We start from the raw sequence: 8,053 nt of genomic DNA on the forward strand, positions 1-8,053 counted from the left end.
TTCTTGAAGTAAATGCAAAATAGAACTCAGCATTTAGGGGTCCAGATAATATGAAAGGGTCCAATCAGCCGATTTTGCAAAAAGGCCACCACCAGACATTGACGCTAAATCGGTGTTGAAAGTTCTGTTCCACTACCTCATGTGGATTTTCTTCTGCCCATGAGTGTTCATTGTGCAAGTTATTGACACCATCCCGAGTGAATTGTGCCTCATCCGTAAACAAAATACGCTTGTAGAGTTGGATTATTAATATTCAAAAAAGTTGCAAAACTCCAAGCGAAGCGGACCATCCCCTAGCTGTAAGATGTTGAACCTTTTGTTTATGAAACGGATAAAATTTGTTTCGATTAAGTGACCTCCACACCGTTGACTGCGAAAACTCCTATCCGCCTAGAAATTACGTCGTGTACTTACACTGGACTGCGATGAACAGCATTAATAACAATATCATCATCAAGTTGGACAGCTCGTTCATAATTGGTTCTAGTACTTGGTAGTGATCTTGTTTCCCGAAGAGTACGAAAAATTCCTGAAATTGTTTTGGTATCTGGAATCCTCCTATTAGGGTAACGTATTTCATATTCTTCTACAGCAGCTCTAGCATTACCATTACAGTAACCCAAAATAAAAACCATATCAGGTATTCCTCTGATGTAAATAAGTAAGAAATTTTTTCGCTGAATAAACAATCGAATTATAACTCACAGAGAAATTTTCATTTAATAAACACGATTCACAGAACCCGATCTCCTGCTGTAGCTTGCAAAACACCACTAATACACAGTTCTAACGTAACAGTACAGAATACCATTGTTGATTAAGCTGTTATTCGTGCGTTACCAACTTAGAAATTAATTAAAAACAAAAAACTGCATTTCGATGATTAGTAAACAATAATGGGAAAATGTTTGCTTCATTTATTTTCGAACATTTGATGTAAATTTTTATTTAAAAAAATACAACGTAATAAAACATGATATTTTTTATTTACAAACAAATTTATTTAACAGTTAATCTTGTTTTCTCAATTTATCTCATCATTAAGGAACAAACATTTTGTTTTTGTTTTATTTTAACTAAATACCGTACGGTATTTCTTTACAGCTAGTAATGTATTATACTGAATAAAATCGATTTTTTTGTACTTATTTCTGTTTTATTTTAGACTTTGATTATATCAATTTTCTCAGAATTAAATTCTCTACAATTAATGTTTGTTGATTTTATGTATTTTATTACCAATTTTAACAAAGTTATTGTACATCAAACTTAAAAAAAAACATTGTTTCGTGCCCCAATATTTTTGCATTTAACCCTGAATCCCTCAAAAACTACTACAGGTACAGTTCTGAAACCTATTTTATTAGCTTTATCAGGTAGAAATACATAAGAATCCACGATATTTCTTACTTAATTAACCTTTCCAAAAGTTCAGTTATGGCTTTATTTTACTCTTTACCCAGGAATTCAGGCGAAATCTTTTGCTAGCTGTAACTCGCTAACGAAGCGTTTTCGGACCTATGTTTATATAACATTTTTTTCATTATTTTTACTATTACAATTGTGCTGTAGAAGTGGGGGGAGAACTTCATGAATCACCCTGTATATATATATATATATATATATATATATATATATTTCCTGTTTTGGTATATATGTTGTGATCTGTGTTTTATGAGGAAATAAATATTAATTCATTCATTCATTCATATAACGTGTTTGTAGGACATAAAATAGCAGACTCACTCTATGCCTACACACAAAATGGGAATTCTCTTTGAATCACCATACACGTATCGTGCAATTGTTAGTTAGTAGGTTATTCAAGAATGATTATTTTGTACCAGTAACTCCTTGATATCGCTACAATTTCATTGGTATACACGCCTCATTGCCAGTAGCGTATCCAAGATTTGCAAAATAGGGGGATATTATTAACGATCAGTAAAACAATTCACGATTGTGTTATTTAAAATATGAACTAGTTAATCTGAAACGCGTTTTTTACTATCCAGTGGATTAACGTTTCTCCTCAGTTATAATGCGCTGTCTTCGTATGAGATCTCATGGGAAATGTTGGAACTCCATACCCTTTTGGCTATGCCATTGCGGAGGGCATTTCATGCCTTCATATACAGTGGAAAATAAAATTCATTGCAAAATTAAGGGTGGATATTGTTCGAATCCTGCAATCTTCTTATAGTTTGGCATTATAATATTACCTTTCTTAATCAAAGTATCAATACCTACCGATTTTTCTATCTTTCTCCTAATTTTGGTAAATACAATTTGTATAATAAACATAAAAAGGGTGTTATTGAAAATATTCATTGAAACGTTAGCAAAGCCTATTTATTACTCGGGAATGGCGAAATTTCCCTTATGACATATGTCTGCCCACACGATATCTCGACAACGAATTTAGATTTGAAATTCCCAAAAAGCCACGAAACTTCATTCCTGGGCAATATCGAGTTCGATGATGGTGCATATCACTCGAAGGGATTTACTTGTGCGATAGCGAACTTTTTAACATTGTCTTATTCGTAACCATGATGACAACGAGAACATAGCAGAACAGTTTATTTGTAAATATACTTACTACAAATCTTATGTCATTTTAATTTGTGATCTAATAAAACATGTATTGTGGTTACTTTGTTGGAAATGGAATGGGTTGGGTTACCTTTATTGCGACATGTCAGGTCTCACCATACTCTGTTGAATAATTTTATTTGTATAGTATGTAGGCAAGATAGAATTCGATGGTGATCAATGTTCTTCCGTGTGATGTGACCAAGCGTTAGCTCTGTCTGTCTACATGACTCTGTCTGCACTGCGTAGGATATCTAAAAAATGTATTGAGCTGTAACTTTAAGTTTTATATATCATCCTATCACTAAGGGTTCTATCAAAATTGCTCCTCTGTTTGTCTATATGGCTCTGAGCCTGTTTTCTGCTAGATATCTCAGACGCGAATTGAGCTATGGATATGCTATTGTGCTTGTACCTTCATTCCGTGTTTGATGATGGGTATGTCCCTTTATCTTTGGATGTGTGTTTGGGTAGCGTAACTATCCGCAAGATATTTTGAGAAAGATTCAAACTGTTACTTTCAATTTTGTATGAATCTTCATTTCTACACTGATAAGAATGATGGGTGAGCGTTATTGAGGTCTATCACCAGGTAAAATTGATCCCCAGTCTGATTTTATGCCAGTCTACAGGGCAGCTCATTAACGAAATGGGCTTTCTCACATCTTTGTGCCTATAGACTTAAACTTTAGCGTGCGACTTCAGCGAAGTATGTAACGTGATTTGTGGTCTGGCGTTTTCTCATATTTCCTAACGCCAGGGTGTTATGTTATTTGTACATAGACCAATACCCAATTACAAGATGCTTTAATTAACATTCTAAATGTTGAGAATAATATCCACACAACAAAGCTTTATACTACAACCAGATATAAATACATTTTATTTTTAAACGGCAACATTATATTTATAAAAGGTAGTTTCCAATATTATTTTAATTTTTATAAACATTATGAGAATTCTAAATTGAGAACTGAAGTATCAGATAAAAAAGCCCCTTTGATAGTATTCATAATGATAACTTCAAATATTTTATTGATTTCTGTAGCATCAGTCAATTAAAATCTAATTAGCTCTCTTCACACATGTAAAGTGAAGTTGCCGTTATCAAAGAGATTTTCCGCATTAACAAGAGCGTTCTAAATACGCGTTACTGATTTGGTACCGCACACGTACAGTCAGTCTCTCTTGTGTAACAGTTATTAGTTAACTCGGGGAACTGGTGATCAGTTATCCGAGTCTTGTTACTTCCTTTGTCAAACAGAATTTTGGATTCAAATCATCATTAAAGGAAAGAAATAATTTGTATTATTCATATAAATAATCTTTTATAACAGTTTGACTCATAGATTGATTAGTGTTTAACTAACGAAAATCTTAAACATTTGTGAAAGTATCATTAAAACTCAATATTATGTTATCAAGTATAATCAGACAACATTAAACTTTATGACAGTTTCCGTAATCATATTTATATTTGTGGATCGCTCCATATGTCCAAAATTACAAATGCAAGGCCATAACACGTGACCTGCCAACGTCCTGAGTGATATATTGTTGGATATGAATGTACTTGGCTGCATTACCAGTTATGACATTACTATGGTTATATAGGTTAACTTCCCATATACAATACTACACGAATTTAATTCGTTTATGGCAACATCCTCTGTTGGATATGAATATAAAGCTGGATTAGAAGATGTAACATAAAGATGTTTTTGTTATATACTCATATTAACTTCGTATTAACGATACTAGATGAATTTAACTCGTTTACTGGCAACATCCCCGTGTAAGTTCTGTTGGATATGAATATACTAAGCTGGATTACCGGATGTAACTGGAATATTGTTATATACTCATATTAAGTTCGTATTAACGATACTAGATGAATTTAACTCGTTTACTGGCAACATCCCGTGGTAAGATTCTGTTGGATATGAATATACTAAGCTGGATTACCGGATGTAACTGGAAATATTGTTATATACTCCATATTAAGTTCTGTATTAACGATACTAGATGAATTTAAAACCTCGTTTACTGGCAAACATCCCGTGTAAGATTCTGTTGGATATGAATATACTAAGCTGGACTTTTTTTTTTTTTTTTACCGATGTAAATGGAAATATTGTTATATACTCATATTAATACTTCGTATTAACAATACTAGATGAATTTAACTCGTTTACTGGCAACATCCCGTGGTAAGATTCTGTTGGATATGAATATACTAAGCTGGATTACCTGATGTAACTGGAATATTGTTATATACTCATATTAAGTTCGTATTAACGATACTAGATGAATTTAACTCGTTTAACTGGCAACATCCCGTGTAAGATTCTGTTGGATATGAATATACTAAGCTGGATTACCGGATGTAACTGGAATATTGTTATATATACTCATAGTAACTTCGTATTAACGATACTAGATGAATTTAACTCGTTTATTGTCAACATCCCGTGTAAGATTCTGTTGGATCTGAATATACTAAGCTGGATTACCTGATGTAACTGGAATATTGTTATATACTCATATTAACTTCGTATTATAACGGATACTAGATGAATTTAACTCGTTTACTGGCAAACGTGTAAGATTCTGTTGGATATGAATATACTAAGCTGGATTACCTGATGTAACTGGAATATTGTTATATACTCATATTAAGTTCGTATTAACGATACTAGATGAATTTAACTCGTTTACTGGCACATCATACCCGTGTAAGATTCTGTTGGATATGAATATACTAAAGCTGGATTACCGGATGTAACTGGAATATTGTTATATTCTCATATTAACTTCGTATTAACGATACTAGATGAATTTAACTCGTTTACTGTTCAACATCCGTGTTAAGATTCTGTGGATATGAATATACTAAGCTGGATTACCTGATGTAACTGGAAATATTGTTATATACCATATTAACTTCGTATTAACGATACTAGATGAATTTAACTCGTTTACTGGCAACATCCCGTGTAAGATTCTGTTGGATATGAATATACTAAGGTGGATTACCTGATGTAACTGGAATATTGTTATATACTCATATTAAGTTCGTATTAACGATACTAGATGAATTTAACTCGTTTACTGGCAACATCCCGTGTAAGATTCTGTTGGATATGAATATTACTAAGCAGGGACTACCGGATGTTCACTGGAATATATTGTTATATACTCATATTAACTTCGTATTAATGATACTCAGATGGATTTAACTTGTTTACTGGCAACATCCCGTGTAAGATTCTGTTGGACATGAATATACTAAGCTGGATTACCCGGATGTAACACGAATATTGTTATATACTCATATTAAGTCGTATTAAAAACGATACTAGATGAATTTAATCGTTTACTGGCAACATCCCGTGTGTAAGATTCTGTTGGATATGAAATATACTAAGCTGAACTACCGGATGTAAACATGGAATTTGTTATATACTCTTATTACACTTCTTCGTATTAACAATACTAGATGAATTTTAACTCGTTTACTGGCAACATCCCGTGTAAGATTCTGTTGTGATGGGAATACTAAGCTGGGATACCGGATGTAACTGGAATATTGTTATATACTCATATTAACTTCGTATTAACGATACTAGATGAATTTAACTCGTTTACTGGCAACATCCCGTGTAAGATTCTGTTGGATATGAATATACTAAGCTGGATTACCTGATATAACTGGAATATTGTTATATACTCATATTAACTTCGTATTAACGATACTAGATGAATTTAACTCGTTTACTGGCAACATCCCGAGTAAGATTCTGTTGGACATGAGTATACTCTACTGCTCTACCGACCGGACCGGATGCGGCAATCATAGGGTTTTATAACAACGTTCCTTTTGACGTAGTACATGTTGATAGTCAGCTTACTGTCAACATCCGGTCCTGTTGTGTATGGTTATATTAGTGTGCTCCCCAGAAGTCATAGTAAACGTGTTAACCGAACACTGGATTATTAAGTACAACTTGAGGAAACAACTAACACTACGCCATATTAAGTTACAATATTATTGATTTTATTGTGAAATATGTTTACGCTATCCTATTTATCTCAAATTATCCATCTGGATTTTAATATATTTAACATATAATAGTGCACTTACATTCTTTAATGAAATGGCATATGATTTCTATGTAAATTTTTATAAGTTAACCATTATAAATCACAACATATTTTTGTTTTGAGAAGCTTATATTTTCCATGAATGTCACAATTACATAAATATTGAGGTACCTAACACCTTAGCCCATCAAAACTAAGATAAAATACGCATACGTTTTTTATGGAGCAATACTGGTATCCTCATATTCTCGCATATTTTGTTGACCTTGTTCTCTGGCATAGTAAGGGGTGGTCTCTACCGTTTATCATATGTTCCGGGACGACCCCATGCACCGATAGCTCCGAACCAGTGAACTGGACAGTCGAGAGTCGGGACAGGTACAGACAGCAGCTCCACGCCCCAGTCAGTGGGGTCGGGGTGAGTAGTGTAGTCACCCCTATAATCTCCCCTAGCCCCGCTATAGTCGTTCCCTTGGCGGCGGCATAACCACTGTTATTATCGCACAAGTGATTTTATAGCCGAAGCCGTTTGGTTAGATCTCTTCTAAATAGGATCTATCACGATTATTGTATTCTGTTGGCTTCGGAACGCTACTAGCCTCTTGCATGCTTGCGCTTTTCTTTTCAACAACATTCTAATACGTAAAAAGTCCATAGACCTTAACTATTTTTATTATACACTACTTTTACTATATCCTGCTTTTGTTTTAATGTTTCTTTATTTGACTAATATAAGAGGTAATGAATGTATATTTTTTACGACGGGGTTGATAACGTAAAAGGTTTTCGTACATTTCCCACTGTTAATGTTACAAATTAAAATACAACATTTCGAGGATAGAAAATGATCCTCTTCATCAGGTGGAAAAACTTTGTCATAAGGTATCTTAATTTTTATGTATTCATAACCTTATGCCTTAAAGTTTTTGATGGCTGAAGTGAAGGATAGACTTCAATTCGTGAAACGTGGCGTTTATTTTTGTAAAATTAACGATGACAAATGTCCGAAAACTTGTCATCCTATTCTCTCCTCTGCTTCGTCCAAAGAAGTTTTCAGTATTTTTTTATTCTTTCGTTTGCCTTTCGTCTTGCTGACAGAATATAATTTAGAATCAGAACCACAGAATTTCTGGCCTTGTTGAGCTAACACAACGTTTGGCGAGGTCTGCTATTGCCGATACCGGCTTTGGAAGACGTTTAGCATTAGACGAAAACATAATATTTCATCCGAGCTAATTTATCATCCCTTATCCTTTTAACTGAAACACGAGTAGGTGATTACTGTGTGATAAATACAACTCAGATTGTGTCAGTTCTGGTAATCGCGGGAGTATATTCACAGGAAGGCACGTAT

Source organism: Homalodisca vitripennis, chromosome 3 (assembly GCF_021130785.1).
Source record: "Homalodisca vitripennis isolate AUS2020 chromosome 3, UT_GWSS_2.1, whole genome shotgun sequence".
In the NCBI taxonomy this organism is placed as follows: domain Eukaryota; kingdom Metazoa; phylum Arthropoda; class Insecta; order Hemiptera; family Cicadellidae; genus Homalodisca; species Homalodisca vitripennis.